General features: G+C 42.4%; 1 long non-coding RNA gene across 1 annotated transcript in view; it reads left to right on the top strand.

Annotated features, from left to right (window-relative positions):
* Positions 1–15,975, top strand: part of LOC140486448 (uncharacterized) — a 33,767-nt gene extending 17,792 nt beyond the window's left edge. The window contains exon 2 of the long non-coding RNA XR_011962582.1: positions 14,959–15,975. This is a non-coding gene — a long non-coding RNA (uncharacterized lncRNA). The remainder of the gene's footprint in view (positions 1–14,958) is intronic.
* The last annotated feature ends 2,445 nt before the right edge of the window (positions 15,976–18,420 follow it).

The raw sequence follows: 18,420 nt of genomic DNA, 5'->3' as shown, positions 1-18,420 counted from the left end.
TGGAGGGTGACAAATGTTATTCCCTTGTTCAAGAAAGACAATAGGAATAATCCTGGGAATTACAGACCAGTCAGTCTTACATCAGTGGTGGGCAAAGTATTGGAGATGATTCTGAGAGATAGGATTTATGATTACTTGGAAAACTATAGTTTGATTAGAGATAGTCAGCATGGCTGTGTGAAGGGCAGGTCATGCCTCACAAACCTTATTGAACTCTTTGAGGATGTGACAAAACATGTTGATGAAGATAGAACAGTGGATGTGGTGTACCTGGATTTTAGCAAGGTGTTTGATAAGGTTTCCCATGATAGGCTCATTCAGAAAGTAAGGAGGCATGGGATACAGGGAAAGCTAGCTGTCTGGATACACAATTGGTTGGCCCATAGAAGACAGAGAGTGGTGGTAGATGAACAATATTCAGACTGGAACTCAGTGACCAATAGTATTCTGCAGGAATCAGATCTGGGACCTTTGCTCTTAGTGATTTTTATAAATGACTTGGATGATGAAGTAGAAGGATGGGTTAGTACGTTTGCCAATGACACGAAGGTTGGTGGAGTTGTGGATAGTGTGGAGGGCTGTTGTAGGTTGCAAAGGGACATTGACAGGATGCAGAGCTGGGCTGATAAGTGGCAGATGGAATTCAACCTGGAAAAATGTGAAGTGATTCACTTTGGAAGGTCGAATTTGAATGCAGAATACAGGGTTAAAGGCAAAATTCTTGGCAGCATGGAGGAACAGTGGGATCCTGGGGTCTATGTCCATAGATCCCTCAAAGTTGCCACCCAAGTTGATAGGGTTGTCAAGAAGGCATATGGTGTGTTGGCTTTCATTAGCAGGTGAATTGAGTTGAAGAGGTGTGAGGTTATGCTGCAGCTGTATAGAGCCCTGGCTTGACCACACTTGGAATATTTGTTCAGTTCTGATTGCTGAAAATGTGTTGCTGGAAAAGCACAGCAGGTCAGGCAGCATCCAAGGAGCAGGAGAATCGACGTTTCGGGCACGAGCCCTTCTTCAGGAATGACTCTTCCTCAGTTCTGGTTGCCTCAGTATAGGAAAGATGTGGAAGCTTCAAGGAGGGTGCAAAGGAGTTTTACTCGGATGCTGCCTGGACTAGAGGGCATGTCTTATGAAGAAAGGTTGAGGGAGCTTGGGCTTTTCTCATTGGAGCGAAGAAGGATGAGAGATGAATTGATAGAGTTGTACAAGATGAAGAGAGGCATAGATAGAGTGGATAGCCACAGACGTTTTCCCACGACAGAAATGTCTATCATGAGGGAGCATAATTTTAAATAATTGGAGGAAGGTTTACGGGAGATGTCAGAGATTGGTTCTTTACACAGAGAGTAGTAGCAGAGTCGGATGCATTTGGGACATTTAAGCGACTCTTGGATAGGCACATGGAAAGTAGTACAATGAAGGGTATATGAGTTAGTTTGACCTTAGAGTAGGATAAAAGACCAGCACAACATCGAGGGCCAAAGGGCCTGTCCTGTTCTATGCTCTATGTTTAGAGGGATATGGGCCAAATATTGGCAAATGGGACTAAATTTATCTAGGATATATGGCCAACATCGATGAATTGAATGGAAGGGTCGGTTTCCTTGCTGTACATCTCAATGACTCTATCATTTTATGAGTGAGGAGCATTAGCCTGGTTCCAAGTATTTATTAATGTTCAGTGAGCCTTGAATGTGAAAGCGTGGATGCTGGGTTAGGACCGTATCAGACTTGGCTGAGAAATCACACCTGCAGGTTGAGAAAAGGTCACAATATGAGAGGTAATTAAGGGTTGTCAGCACCCTGGAATGGAACCCCAGCATGAGTCCATGCTTCCAGATGAAAAATAACTCCAGAGAATATTCTGATAAATTTTGAAGTCAGTTAAAAAAGTTGTTAACTACATCATACTCATACCATGTACGCGAATGAAAGACTTAACTTCAGCTAATGGTTAAGACATTTTGCTATTACACAGCAACAACAGGTAAACAATAGACCAACTATTTTTTTTCCTGTAATTGATCTGTGTAACTGAACCTTCACCAGGCACAAGGAAACTCAAACCATCACAAAGCACATAGATAGAACAGTACAGCACAGACCAGGCCCTTCAGCCCTTGATGCTGTGCTGACCTTTTATCCTACTCTAAGATCAAAGTTGCATTTTTTTTTAATGAAAATGTAGTTCATTGCAACTTTTTTAAATTCACCCATGGAACATGGGTGTCACTGGCTGGCTGGCATTTATTTCCCTTTGTCAGAAGTCTATTACCTTACAATTCAAATGATTGCAACACAGCCCATTTCTTCACATCCAGTACATAACCTCCAGGGTGCCTCTTCATCAACAGAGAAATTCTACAAACATAGGAACAGCCTAAAAGGAATGACAAGAAATGAAAATTGATATCATAAGCAATGGGCACATCACAGATGTTACCCATAAAAGAGCAATTTTACTGTAAATTTAGCTTTGTTTCCTTTAAAAGCATCCAAATATTTTAACTGCTTTTAGAGAGTGGATACCTTTGGCTGCTTTACCAAAATATTTGAACGTAATAACTGGGGGCAGTGCAGCATGGGTGTATATATACACATATACACACACAAACAGAGTCAGAGAATGGAGGGAGCAGGCACTATAAATAAGGAAATGCTTGTCTAAAATACACTGTAGCCAGCAGTTGCAATGAGTTAACTGTGATATAAATATGCCTTCAATTTGTTTGAGCTGAACAGCTGAATGAAAGCTTCAATCCATTGATAAAAGAATTAAGCAGATCCTGAACAGGCTAGTAAATGAGAAGGGGATTTTTTTTAAAAGTGGGAGTCAACGTTAGCACTGTAGCCCATGTTTTCTGTAGCCCACTTACTGCTAAAGTGCCAGGGCATTTGAGACTAGGAAGCCAACCGCACTAAATTCATAAACATGGGGAGAGGGAGTGGAATGGTGTTAGTATACAAGCTTCTGGCTTGTCTATTGAACTGATCCAGCTTTACTTGAGAAAGAAATCTGCTGAAGGTAGGCGAACTGCTTTTGATCTTGGAGCTCACACTGAGCACAAGGGTCATTTCACCCTAATAATCAGTGCAGGAAGGATAGATTACGGTGCAGTAACACGTCAACATTGCAGCCCATCCAATGCAAGGCCTGTTTGAGACAATGTTAAAAATCACACAACACCAGGTTATAATCCAACAGGTTTAATTGGAAGCACTAGCTTTCGGAGCGCTGCTCCTTCATCAGGTGGTTGTGGAGTATAAGATCATAGGACACAATTTATAGCAAAAGTTTACAGTGTGATGTAACTGAAATTATACATTGAAAAATACCTTGATTGTTTGCTAAGTCTCTCATCTGTTAGAATGACCATGTTAGTTTCACTTCTTTCATATGTAAATCACAAAACATTTTTTAAAAGTTACGTTCTCAGGTTAACTTTAACAATTGATGTCAGCCAAACAGTATGTTGAAGGTGTTAGCCCCCCTGTGTGCTGTTGTCTGCGTCATAATGTTTAGACTGATTCTAATCTAAAAAAAATGAGTTAACAGAATCTTACATGGATTCATGCAGTTTTTCAGCAATGTACAATGTAACTCTGCAAGTACAAATTCACCCCACAAACGTGTATGTATATCTGTGCATGTGTGTATGTGTGTATGTGTGTGTGTGTGTATGTGTGTCTGTAGGAGTTTGTGTGTGTGTCTGGGGTGGGGGGTTGTGAGTGTCTGTGAGAGAGTGTGTATATGTGTGTGTGTGAGTGTAAAGGGGTGTCTAAGTCTATGAAAGGGTGCATGAGTGAGTGTGGGAGTGTGTGTGTGTCTGTAGGAATGTGTGTGAGTACACCCCAGTCCAACACCAGCATCTCCAAATCATGTTTGAGACTCCAGTTAATTCCTGAGAGTTGTGGGTAGGAGGGATGTGATAGCAGAAATTGTGGGAAAATGGGATAGAAAGGCTGACTGCCACTCCTGTGCTCTGGTGTTTTCCAGCCCAAAGTATAGCCCCAGTCAGGACATCTGTCAGTTAGGCTTGCCTTGCAGCTAAGTATTGTGGAGCCTAATTCCACCCCAGGTCTCTCCTGTGGACAAGGCCTGGGGGTGCCCTGGTCAGTATTCGTGCCAGTGAGTCAGAAGATTTGAGTCTCAACCAAGGATCTGATGGTCAATGAGGTATTTGTAACATGGACAAACAGGTTGCTTATTCTTCCAAATTCTGCAAATTCTTCCAAACGCCGATGGTGGGAGATGAAGAGTGAAGTGGGCAAGTCCAAGCCTCAGCCATAATTAACCAATGCTAAAACCTCTGGTATCCGATTGGCCATTTGTCCCAGGAAATTCTTAGAAACAGACATAAGCAGGTGTCGGGCCTGCCTCATGCACTATAAGACACAAGGAACCTTCTAAGTCAAAGTCTGTTGTATTAATCACAGCCATTGTCATTTTCTGGGATTGCCTAGTGGACAATAGACAATAGGTGTAGGAGTGAGCCATTCAGCCCTTCGAGCCAGCACCACTATTCATTATGATCCTGGCTGATCATCCACAATCAGTATCCTGTTCCTGCCTTATCCCCATAACCCTTGATTCCACTATCTCTAAGAGCTCTATCCATCTCTTTCTTGAAAGTATCCAGAGGCTTAGCCTCCACTGCCTGTTGGGGCAGAGCATTCCATATATCCACTACTCTCTGGGTGAAGAAGTTTCTCCTCAACTCTATTGTAAATGGCCTATCACTTACCAATCCTGGTAGGAATGGAAGTGCTGCACTGGAGGGAGAGAGAGAGAGAGAAAAAGAGAAGAGAGAAAGAGAGAGAGAGAGAGAGAGAGAGAGAAGGCCTGGTAACATTCAGTCACCTGTCTGTTACCTATGTTCAGCATCTGCCAAAGCATACTCCTCTGTTCCTGGGTTTGAGCCACTTTTAACGTCCCTGATATGCCTTTGTGGCTCCCCATTGCAGCAGCAACACAGATGCTTGGGCAGCAGAAATCTCTGGAGCCTGCCCAGAATGGTTTTCATGAATTTCAATTGGCTAGGCGATTGCAGCAATTTTGAAGGGAAGAGCAAAATCCTTACTCTTGCAGAGCAACAAGAAGACTAAGAATGTCAAGTTCAAGTCACCATATTCTTACCAGAACATAGGGCTACTCTCTCATTAGAGAGAGAGACAAGTGGCGGTGACTTAACCTGACGGCCACCAATCTCAGGTGTGGCGAGAGGCTGAGATGGAGACTTCTTCATGGTGCGGGAATTGAACCCATGCTGTTGGATTTGCAAACCAACTGTCCAGCAAATGACATACTTACTTATGGCAGAGTCATCCCAATGTGACAACAGTCCTCTACAGAGAGACAGTAGTATAAAAGATTCTTATCACTTTCTAGACTATTTGCTAGACTTAGACCATGAGACAGTAAGAAATAGGGACAGGAGTAGGCCATTAGGGTCCTCAAGCTTGCTCTGCCATTCAATAGGATCATTGCTTTTCCAGAAGGGTTATAACCAAAACTTTGACTTCTCTACCTCCTGATGTTGACTGGCTTGCTGTGTTCTCCCAGTGTCCTGCTGTCTACCAATATTCCTAACGTCTACTTTCCTGTGTCTTCCCCATAACCCTTGATTTCCCAACTGACCTAGAATCTATCTATCTTTGTCTTAACTATACACAAGGACATTGCTCTCTCCGGTCTCTGAGACAAAGAGTTCCAAAGACTGACAACTCTCTGAGGGAAGAAATTTCTCCTCACCTTAGTCTTAAATTAGCACCCCTTTATTCTGAGACTATGCCCTCTGGCCCTAGACTCACCCATGAGGGGAAATATCCTCTCAGTATTTACCCTGTCAACCCCCTTAAGTATCCGTTTTGTTTCAATGAGATCATCTCTCATTTTTCCAAACTCCAGTGAGTAGAGTCCTAATCGGTTCAGTCTTTGCTCAATAGACAATCCTTCCATACCAGGAAGCATCTTTGTGAATCTTCTCTTAACTTCCTGGAATGAAATGATTCCTTTCCTTAAATAAGGGCATCAAATCTGCTTCAGATGTGGTCTTGCCAGCACCTTGTACAGTTGCAGTAAGACTTCCCAAATCTTACATTTTAACACAAGCACCAATATTCCATTAGCCTTCCTGCTAACTGCCTTCCTTCCTTACCAGCTGCAGCTGTGTGCTAGCTCTCTGTGTTTTGTGCATAAGTAACCCCAAGTTCCTTTGTACCTTTGTACCTTTGTACTTAGACCAAAATGGCACAGGGGAAAGGTTGGACAAGCGAGGCCTGAATCTATTGGAGTTTGGAAAAGTAAGAGGCAACATGATTGAAACATATAAGATTGTGAGCAGGTTGGACAGGATCAATATCAAGAGGATACTTCCTCTTAAGAGAGAACCTAGAACGAGGGGGATTTCTGTTTAAAATCAAGGGATCCCCCATATAGGACAAAGATGGGAAGATGGCTCTTACAAACGGTCATAACTCTTTGGAACTCTCTTCCTACAAAGACAGTAGAAGCAAACTGTGAATATTTTAAAAGCAGCAAAATTCTTAATACATGAGAGAATGAAAGGTTATATTGGGGTAGGTGAGAATGTGGAGTAATCAGATCAACCATGACCTCATTGAATGATGGAGCAGGCTTGAGGGGCCAAGTGGTCTATTCTTGTTCCTAATTCATACATTTATATGCCTTAGCTGTACAAGGTGGAAGAACAAATGCAGCAAACCAATGCCGAATGAGTAACACCAACTACCCACAAGGTGGAAGAGTAAGAAAACTCCAAAATAGGGGGGGTTTTAGGAAGAAAAGGAAAACACCCACCCACTGTTTTACATTGCTAACAAATGTCTAGCTTGGATCCAGACCCAGTAACCGGTATACAAAAGCAACCAGCCTAGTGTCCTCTGATTTGAGAACAGGAATCATTTTCATTCTGAAGTTTCACATTGTTTTGGCCACTTTGTTCGTACAAATGTGAGCATCTTTTCTGAGAGGGGGTGTCACCGGTAAAATGGGTTGGGTCTGCAAAATATGAAGAGCGCCTTAAACTTCCAAATCACTGGCACCAAGTTGAACTGAGATACTGACAAATGGACGTTCTGCAGGCCCAATTTCAAACCTCTTTTCAATGACTGAGGCATAGCGGTCCTCAGATAATGTTTGCTGAAGGAGATAGGGGTCAATGCGATCATAACTGCTGGCAGCCATCAATCAGGAACTCTGCAAGGTCAATGGGCAGCTCCTAGTGGTTAGCACTGCTGCCTCACAGCGCCAGAGATCCGGGTTCAATTCCCGCCTCAGGCGACTGACTGTGTGGAGTTTGCACGTTCTCCCCGTGTCTGCGTGGGTTTCCTCCGGGTGCTCCGGTTTCCTCCCACACTCCAAAGATGTGCAGGTCAGGTGAATTGGCCATGCTAAATTGCCCGTAGTGTTAGGTAAGGGGTAGATATGGATGTAGGGGTAAGGGTGGGTTACGCTTCGGCGGGGCGGTGTGGACTTGTTGGGCCGAAGGGCCTGTTTCCACACTGTAAAGTAAACTAAACATCGATTTAAATTGCACGGGATCCAAGGTAACTTGGCCACATGGTTTTCCCATAGACAGGAGACGGTAGTGCTGGAAGGATGCTTTTCTGGCTGGAGGTCCGTGATTAGTGTTGTCCCACAGGAATCCACACTGGGACTTCTGCTGTTTGTGATATATCAATGACATGGATGAAAATGTAGATGGCTGGGTTAGTAAGTTTGCAGACAACAGAAAGGTCAGTGGAGCTGTGGAGAGTGTACAAGGTTGTAAAAGGATACAGCGGGATAAACATCAGTTGCAGATATGGGCAGAGAAATGGCAGATGGAGTTTAATCCGAGTAAGTGTGAGGTGCTGCACTTTGGGAGATCAAATGTTAAGGAAAAGTATATAGTTAATGGCAGGACCCTGAACAGTATTGATGTGCAGAGGGATCTTCATGTTCAAATCCATATCTCCCTGAAAGTGGCCACACAAGTAGATAGGGTGGTAAAGAAGGCATATGGCATACTTGCCTTTATTGGTCAAGGAATTGAGGACAAGAGTCAGGATGTCATGTTGGAGTTTCATAAGACCTTGGTCAGGCCACACTTCGAGTATTGTGTTCAATTCTGGTCACCCCATTGCAGGAAGAAGTTTTGAAGAGAATGCAGAAGAGGTTTACCAGGATGCTGCTTGGATTAGAGAGTATCAGCTATAAGGAGAGGCTAGAAAAACTCAGGCTGTTTTCTCTAGAGCAGCATAGGCTGATAGAAGTCTATAAAATGATGAGGTAGGGTTGATGGTCAGAATTTTTTTCCCAGAATTGAAGTGTCCAGAACTAGGGAACAAGTATTTAAGGTGAGGGGGGAGCATTCAAAGGAGATGTGAAGGGCAAGTTTTTTACACAGCGAGTTGTAGGAGTGTGGAACACGCTGCCAGAGCTGGTGATAGAGGCAGATACATTAGGGGGCATTTAAGGGACTTTTAGATAAGCATATTAATATGCAAGGAATAGAGGGATATGGACAATGGCATACAGAAGGAATTAGTTTAATTTGGTGTCATGTTTGGCAAAAGATTGTGGACTGAAGGACCTGTTCGTGTGCTGTACTGTTCAATGTTTATGTTTTAAAAATAAATTACAACGTACAGACAGTTCTCCTGTAACACCGTAGTTATGTTCCAGAGAAACCTCGATTAATAGAAAATCACTTCATAGAAATAATGGGGCCTTTGGGAAAAATGGGCCTAGGGGCAAAATAACAGAAAATATCACTCACGATCGCTCAAAAATCACCCAAAAGTCTAGCGCAGAGTATAGCACAGCCTGAATGAAGGTTGAAATCATATTTGTCAATGAAACAATAGTAAGTAACACAACACACTTAAAAAATGTAAGAAAGCTGCTCTCAGTACAGTTCCTCCCACAGGAAGCTGCTCTGTTGGCAGCTGCAATCATGCATGCGCAGAACAACAAGAAAATTAGCACACATGCTGATTGGCGCAGAGATTTCGGCGTGCACATTGGTGCATGCGCAGAATGAAGTGCACAACCCAATCCCTGCTGGAATCATGCCATTGCTAATGGAGGTGAGCGGTCTCCAAAATACCGTTCCCTACTTCTTCAGCAATGTTATAGTCAAATCCCTCTGGAGAACCGCACATTATCCCAGAACTACCTGTGCCTTTTCAAGGCCATATACATGGCTTCCACCTCACTCAGGCCAACCCGGTTTCTCAGACCTTCTGCCCCTTATGAGATGGTTGAGTCTAAAGTCCATCATGCGAGGTACCTGCACCATTCAAGGCCAATGTGGCATTGAAAATTTTTCCAGGAATCCTTGGAGCAGAGGACAGGCCATCATCTTCTTTTGATTTGGAGTCTTACATGAATCCATGTAAAACTCTGTTAACTCATTTTTCAGATTAGAATCAGTCTAAATATTATGGCACAGACAACAGCACACAGGGGGCTAACACCTTCAACACATTATTTAGGCTGACACCAATTGGTAAAGTTAAATTGAGAATGTAATTTTTAAAAAATGGCTTTGTGATTTACATATGAAAGAAGTAAAACTAACATGATCATTCTAACAGATGAGAGACTTAACAATCAAGGTATTTTTCAATGTATAATTTCAGTTACATCACAGTGTAACCTTTTGCTATAAATTCTGTGTCTTACAATTGTGTGCTCTACAACTACCTGATGAAGGAGCAGCGCTCTGAAAGCTAGTGCTTCCAATTAAACCTGTTGGATTATAACCTGGTGTTGTGTGATTTTTAACATTGTCTCAAACAGGCCTTGCATTGGATGGGCTGCTATGTTGACCTGTTACTGCACCGTAATCTATCCTTCCTGCACTGATTATTAGGGTGAAATGACCCTTGTGCTCAGTGTGAGCTCCAAGATCAAAAGCAGCTCACCTACCTTCAGCAGATTTCTTTCTCAAGTAAAAGCTGGATCAGTTCAACCGACAATCCACAAGCCTGTATACTAACACCATTCCACTCCCTCTCCCCATGTTTATAAAGTTAGTGTGGTTGGCTTCCTAGTCTCAAATGCCCTGGCACTTTAGCAGTAAGTGAGCTACAGAAAACATGGGCTACAGTGCTAACATTGACTCCCACCTTTTTAAAAAATTCCCTTCTCATTTACTAGACTGTTCGGGATCTGCTTAATTCTTTTATCAATGGATTGAAGTTTTCATTCAGCTGTTCAGCTCAAACAAATTGAAGGCATATTTATATCACAGTTAACTCATTGCAACTGCTGGCTACAGTGTATTTTAGACAAGCATTTCCTTATTTATAGTGCCTGCTCCCTCCATTCTCTGACTCTGTTTGTGTGTGTATATGTGTATATATACACCCATGCTGCACTGCCCCCAGTTATTACGTTCAAATATTTTGGTGAAGCAGCCAAAGGCATCCACTCTCTAAAAGCATTTAAAATATTTGGATACTTTTAAAGGAAACAAAGCTAAAATTACAGTAAAATTGCTCTTTTATGGGTAACATCTGTGATATGTCTGTTGCTTATGATATCAATTTCCATTTCTTGTCATTCCTCTGAATGCTAGTGTTTCCAATTAAACCTGGTGTTGTTGTGCAATTTTTAGCATCATCATCTTAAGACTACAAACTAACACAATGTTGACCAATATCCTGTAAAGTGAAATAGTTACAGTAGGTTTCTTTCAAGTGAGACCTGAAGGCCAATACTTTGTGGGATTGTGTTCAAATAACGACTGAAATCAGTAAGTGGCAAAAATAGCATTTTTATTCAACAACCACAAGTGGCAGAAGTTGGAGGAGGCAATTGAATCTCGAAATACAGTTCTTACAAGAGCCCCTTTGTACACTGTTCTTGCATATATTAAAATTCCATTACTATTATTTTATCTGTAGTACATAAAGGTTTGAGGGCCTTCCGTCCTTGGAGACAGGAGATGGGTTAAAACATGTGCTACGTGCTGGCTGTTACTGCAGATGGGATTAAGAGTGTCTGTCCGGTCTGCTTGCATGATTAAGAGGTGTTGGTCCTTTTGTCTTTTAAGTTAGTAAATGTTAGTAAACATACTAGGCCTGTATGCTCTAAATAAGTTAGGAATCGTGCCTGTTCTTAATGAAAGAATAAAGGATATTAAACTGATTACCGCATCGGGGTTGTGAGACTTGTTTACTACTTGCTGGTGTGAGTTTATTTCATTTGTGATCATTTAAGCACTGTTTTGATAGTTAGTTTCTTAAAGGGATAACAGCCTTTAACAAGTATATGCTGATTGGGGAAAATGTTTGGCATTCTGTAATCTATTCAGTTCTGAGAGGCAGTTGGTAAGGGCTGATTAATATTATAGTCTTTTGTGGAGACATGACGGTAGAGATGGTATTGTTCTGAATATGCAGAGGTAAATCGGCTTAAAGTCTGCTTGTAGCAAAAGCTGATAAGAATTGAAGGTGTGAAAAAGTAGGAATGGTTGAAAGGGATGTTTTAATTAGAAAGGGGTATTTTAATTTTGTCTATCTTAAGATAGTAAAATATATGACAGAACCACGGTTTTATGAATGAGTGAATGAATAATAGGTTAGTAAAGAGTTACGAATGAATCAATAGGAGCCCGGTATTAATGAATACAGAGGAACCTCGATTAATCGGCATTCGATTATCCAAATTTCGGATTATCTGGCCAGGTCGCAAGGTCCCGATGCTCAGCTAAAGTGTGTTATCCGGCATTCAATTATCCAAACATTTGTTTATCCGAGAAAATACTCCCTGCCCGTGTCATTTGGATAATCTAGATTCCTCTGTATAGTGAGCTGCTGAATGAGTTAATAAAGATAACCTAAAACACAATATCTCATAATCTCCTTAAAAAAAGAGTAAGGAAACAGTCTACTCTCTGTCGCACCTTTGTACAAGACAGAGCCAGACAGGTTTGGAAGTCTTTCTGGATTCTGTCTCCATTATCACTAGTGCTACAGTATATGCTTCCATACTTTCTGTTCACATTTTACAGTGAGATGCATTCTGATGGTGTCTGCAATGAAGAATAATACCTCCTAAAACTGCCTTCTCAATCTGGCACCTCAAGTATCAAGAGACCATTACTTTGTACTTTCTGAGATTGATCACAGAGATTCACTGATAAACATGCTTTGTTTTAGGCCAGGATCCAAGAGATCTGGATCATGTACCTCTGAAACCCTTCTCCTCAGCTCTTCCTCATGGGCTTGCTGAGTGAACCCTTACACAATTGGAATTCAGCGTCCTTTTGAGAAATGTGGCAGCCACCCAAGTTACCACCTACACCCTGTCTCTTGTGTAATGCTCACCCAGTTTCAGCATCAGTTCCCCATTCCTATAGGTTCACCACAGCAGAGAATTGGCATTGAAGAAGATGGTAATGATGACGCTGTAGGTGAATCTGAACTCTCTGTCGTGATTTATGGGAACTACCTAAGGCTGTGAAGGCCAGTGCCTGGGAGGAAGAGGAAATTCAAAGTCAGGTTCAATAAGCAGGTTGCTGCCAGGGCCTCCAGGATTGCTTTCTCTGCCACTAATTGTTCTCCTTCAATCCCTACATTACCTACTTTCTTCCCTTCTAGGAACTGGTGTGAGAAACGACTAGGTTCTAAATTGTGAGAAACGTAAGAACAATAGAAATAGAGGTAGAAATCGATCATTCAGCCCCTCAAACTGCCCACTCCCATCATTTCAACAAGATCATGACTAATCTGTCCCAGCTTTAATTTTTCTTTCATTCTGGCTTCTCATAGCCATTATCTCCTTAATAGTTCAAAACAATACCTATTTCCTCTCTAAATATTTTCAGTGACCGAGCCTCCGTAACTCTCTGAGATGAGAATTCCAGAATTCACTCCTCTCTGGAAGAAGAAGAAGTTCTTTCCCGTCACAATATTAATTAAGTGTCATTAAAGGATGGTGCTGAACATTGTGCAATCCCTGGCAAACGTCCCCATTTCTGAGTAACTCACTCCCAGACTCTCCAAAGCCTGTCCACTGTCTACAAGGCACAAGTCAGGAGTGTGATGGAATACTCCCCACTTGCCTGGATGGGTGCAGCCTCAACAACACACAAGAAGCTTGACACCATCCAGGGCAATGCGGTCAGCCTGATTGACCCCAGTCCGCAAACACCCACTCCCTCCACCACCAACGCTCAGTAGCAGCAACGTATATCATCTATAAGATACACTGTGGAAATTCACCGAAGATTCTTAGACAGCACTTTCCAAACCCACAATGACTTCCATCTAGAAGGATAAGGGTAGCAGATACATGGGGACACTACCATCTTCAAGTTCCCCTCCAAGCCACTCACCATCCCACCTTGGAAATATATCACTATTCCTTACCTGTTGCTGGGTAAAAATCCTGAAACTCCACCCCCAATGGCATTGTGAGTCAACCCACAGCACATGGACTGTAGCGGTTCAAGAAGGCAGCTCACCACCACCTTCTTAAGGGCAACTAGGGATGGGCAATGAATGCTGACCTACATCTCACAATAAATAAAAAAACTCAGCTTGATACCCAGTGACATGTGGAATATTTTGCCCAATGCCTCCACCACCTTCTCCACTTTCTTTTAAATCTTTTGGTGCAGGCCATCACGTCCTGATGACTTATCTGTCTTTCGTCCCAATTGTTTTTCAAATTCTTTGTCCCTTCTGATAGAAATGATCTTTTATCCTTTAATCTTGCTCTTCTGTTATCTTTTGTGATGTTTATAGTAACCTCCACTATGAAGACAAATGCAAAATATTGACTTAAGTTATCTGTCATTTCTCTGCTTCACAAAATCAATTCTCCAGTTGCATCTTCCAAGGGTCTGACTGTGACTTTCCCTACTCACTCTCTTCTTACATATCCATCGGAAGTATTGCTATTTGTTTCAATATAGTACTTCTTTTTAATTCTCTTTATTAACAATTTTCTCCACCTTTTCGCTTTTAAGTCAACCACTGCTGATTCCTAAAAAATTCCCAATCTTTTACCCTCCCAGTAATTTTCACTGCTTTGTACATCCTTGGTTTTGAATGAAAGGACAATATTCCTGGGTGCTAGGTCAGGAAAAACAAATGAAGGATGGATGAAAAGAGAAACATTCTACACAAAGTCTAGATGCAGCCGTGGTAATGATCTTACACAATGCATTTCTTGTTTCAGATTCAAGAGTAGGTTGGGATTAAGACCCATACGTTTCTAGCATCGCAAATATCATATTTTATATTGCAGTATGGAACAAATTAACTTGTCGACATAAATTGCTTTCCTCTAACACACACTTCTGTTGCCATATAGATACTTCCTAATCGAGCTGTTCAGAGCTGTTACAACACACCTCTGGATAGGTGGGACTTGAACCCAGGCTCTCTGCCTCAAAGCTAGGGCCACTACCACTGGACTCAAGAGCCCCCCCTGTTGCTAATTGTTTTCTGCACCTTGATATAGCCCAGCTCCGCTTAATTACAAGGGAACACAATCACACATAAGTCATCATATGCACCACCCACTGCAATTCTATTGAATGAGATCAACACTTCATTGCATATTGACATTTTAAACATAGAGACTTGCTGTAGTACCTTTCATGACCACAGGACATACTTCCCAGGGGCTGAAAAATTACGCCATGTTCTTCGTGACCTGCAACACATTATCAATGAGGATGAGCACCTCACCAAGACCTTCCCCACACCTCCACTACTGGCCTTTAAACAACCGCCAAACCTCAAACAGATCATTGTTCGTAACAAACTGCCCGGCTCTCAGGACAGCTTCATACAACCCTGTCATGGTGGCTGCTGCAAGACGAGTCAGATTGTGGACATAGATACCACTATTACGCGTGGGAACACCTCCCACCTTGTACATGGCAGGTACTCATGTGACTCAGCCAACGTTGTCTATCTTATACGTTGCAGGCAAGGATGCCCGGAGGCATGGTACATTGGGGAAACCGAGCAAAGGTTACGACAACAGACAAATGGGCACCGCACAACAATCAACAGACAGGAGGGTTCCCTCCCAGTTGGGGAACACTTCAGTGGTCCACGACATTCAGCCTCGGACCATCGGGTGACCATCCTCCAAGGTGGACTTCGGGACAGGCAGCAGAGGAAAGTGGTCGAACAGAGGCTGATAGCTAAGTTTGGTACCCATAGGGAGGGGCTCAACCGGGACCTTGGGTTCATGTCACATTACAGGTGATCACCATTACACTACACACACACACACACACAGATATTCCTACACAGACACACTCTCACATACACACGGACACAGGTACATACAGACACGCACACAGACACCCACACACACCCTTATAGACACACACACTCCCACACATGCACCCCCTCACAGACTTAAGACACTCTGCACTCACTACACACACACACACACTTTCTCACACTCACAACCCCTATCCCAGACAGACACACACACATAGACAGGCAAAGACCCACACGCACATATATATTTTGTGTGGTGAATTTGTACTTTCAGGGTTACATTGCACTTTGCTCAAAAACTGCATACATTCATGTAGAACTCTGAGCTCAAAAACTGCATGAATTCATGTAAAACTCTGTTATCTCACTTTTTAGATTAGAATCAATCTAAACATCAGATCATAGACAGAGAACACAAGGGGCTAACACCTTCAACATATTGTCTAGCTATCACCATTGTTAACAGCTAACCCGAGAATGCAACATTAAAAAAAGGGTTTTGTGATTTATACATGAAAGAAGTTAAACTATCACTGTATTCTAACAGATGAAAGGCTTAACAATCAATTTTTCAATGTAGAATTTCAGTTACATCACACTGTAAATTTTTGCTATAAATTCTGTGTTACGATCGAGCCCTCCACAATCACCTGATGAAGAAGCATTGCTCCGAAAGCTAGTGTGCTTCCAATTAAACCTGTTGGACTATAACCTGGTGTTGTGTAATTTTTAACTTTGTACACCCCAGTCCAACACCGGTATCTCCAAAACAGGACATCACAAGCAGTCAATTAGGTCTCTTTGTAGGATGAGAGGAGAGGAAATGCACCAACCCAATGTTATCACTGTGCCAGGAGGAATGATAATCAAGTCCCACTACTCTAAAGGTCACACCATTCAAATTAATGTTGATTCAATTACCAAAACAGGAAATCAGTCCTTTTTTGTACTGTTTATTACCCAGAATAAAATAAATGTCAACTAGGTTTCTTTAAACAAATCAAGAATAAACTGTTTGTTATGAACAAAACTTATTTTAAAGTGAGGAGCACCTACTGACATATACCTAAACTATGAGGCACAGTTCAAACTATATCCCCTTAATTCCATACGCACAGACACTCATGCAAACACAGAAAGATAAATCTCTATATAGATCCTGTTTTTTTCCTAACACAAACATAAATGAAAAGGGGAGGAATAAAAACCTCCCAATGATCAAAGTCTAGAAAGAAAAGGCCAAATGTGTTCCAGAATAATGCTGGAGAAACTCAGCAGATCTGGCAGTGTCTATGGAGAGAAAAATGGAGTTAACATTTCAGGTTCTGTAACCATTCATCAGAACTGGATAAAATGTAATAACTCCTCACATCCACTGAAATTTGCCGTTGACGAAGCAGACAGGTATAGTTTCATGACAATTGTCCACCTCTGATTCTAATTGACTTGGACTTGAGTTTTTGAGAATAGATCACAATCTAAGACTTCCAGTTTCACCAGACAGGCAGAAGTACTGAACTTTGGGAAACTCTTAAATTATTCTCTTAAAACATAGAATTCAAAGTTTGGGAGAAGATTTGTAGCTCGGGTGCTCGTTGTTGTGGTTCTGTTCGCCGAGCTGGAAATTTGTCTTGCAAACATTTCGCCCCCTGTCTAGGTGACATCGTCAGTGCTTGGGAGCCTCCTGTGAAGCACTTCTGTGCTGTTTCTTCCAGCATTTATAGTGGCCTGTCTCTGCCGCTTCCGGTTGTCAGTTCGAGCTGTCCGCTGTAGTGGCCGGTATATTGGGTCCAGGTCGATGTGTTTGTTGATAGAGTCTGTGGATGAGTGCCATACCTCCAGGAATTCCCTGGCTGTTCTTTGTTTGGCTTGCCCTATAATTGTAGTGTTGTCCCAGTCGAATTCATGTTGCTTGTTGTCTGTGTGTGTGGCTACTAAGGATAGCTGGTCGTGTCGTTTCGTGGCTAGTTGGTGTTCGTGTATACGGATCATTAACTGTCTTCCTGTTTGTCCGATGAAGTGTTTTGTGCAGTCCTTGCATGGGATTTTGTACACTACATTAGTTTTGCTCATGTTGGGTATCGGGTCCTTTGTTCTGGTGAGTTGTTGTCTGAGCGTGGCTGTTGGTTTGTGTGCTGTAATGAGTCCTAGTGGTCGCAGTAGTCTGGCTGTCAGTTCAGAAATGCTCCTGATGTATGGTAGTGTGGCTAGTCCTTTGGGTTGCGGAATGTCCTCATTCCGTTGTCTCTCTCTTAGGCATCTGTTGATGAAATTGCGAGGGCATCCGTTTTTGGCGAATACTTTGTATAGGTGTTCCTCTTCCTCTTTTTGTAGTTCTGGTGTGCTGCAGTGTGTTGTGGCCCTTTTGAATAGTGTCCTGATGCAACTTCGTGTGTGTGTGTTGGGGTGGTTGCTTTCATAGTTTAGGATTTGGTCTGTGTGTGTGGCTTTCCTGTAAACCTTTGTGGTGAATTCTCCGATCGGTGTTCTCTGTATCATCACGTCTAGGAATAGGAGTTGGTTGTCCTTTTCTTCCTCTCTAGTGAATCGGATTCCTGTGAGTGTGGCATTGATGATCTGGTGTGTGTTCTCTATTTCTGTGTTTTTAATTATTACAAAGGTGTCATCCACGTATCTGACCCAGAGTTTGGGTTGAATTTGTGGTAAGACTGTTTGTTCTAACCTTTGCATTACTGCTTCTGCTATGAGTCCAGAGATCGGTAAGCCCATGGGTGTTCCGTTGATTTGTTCGTATATTTGGTTGTTGAATGCGAAGTGTGTTGTGAGGCACAAGTCCAGTAGTATGTAAGTATGCCGTCTTTGTTGATAGGTTCAACGTCCTGTTGTCTGTTATGTCTGTCCAGCAGGTTGGCTATTGTTTCTTTGGCTAGTGTTTTGTCGATGGAGGTGAACAGTGCCGTTACACCGAATGAGACCATAGTTTCTTCCTTGTCTATGTGTATATTTCTGATGATGTCCAAGAATTCCTGTGTCGATTGTATAGATTGTCTGGATCCGCTGATCAGGTGTTTCAGTTTCTGCTGTAGTTCTTTGGCCAGTTTGTGTGAAGGTGTCCCTGGTAGTGATACTATGGGTCTGAGTGGGATGTCTGGTTTGTGCGCTTTGGGTAGTCCATAGATTCTGGGGGTGTTGTTG

The sequence above is a fragment of the Chiloscyllium punctatum genome, chromosome 15, assembly GCF_047496795.1.
Source record: "Chiloscyllium punctatum isolate Juve2018m chromosome 15, sChiPun1.3, whole genome shotgun sequence".
In the NCBI taxonomy this organism is placed as follows: domain Eukaryota; kingdom Metazoa; phylum Chordata; class Chondrichthyes; order Orectolobiformes; family Hemiscylliidae; genus Chiloscyllium; species Chiloscyllium punctatum.
This window is presented reverse-complemented; position numbering and strand designations above follow the sequence as displayed.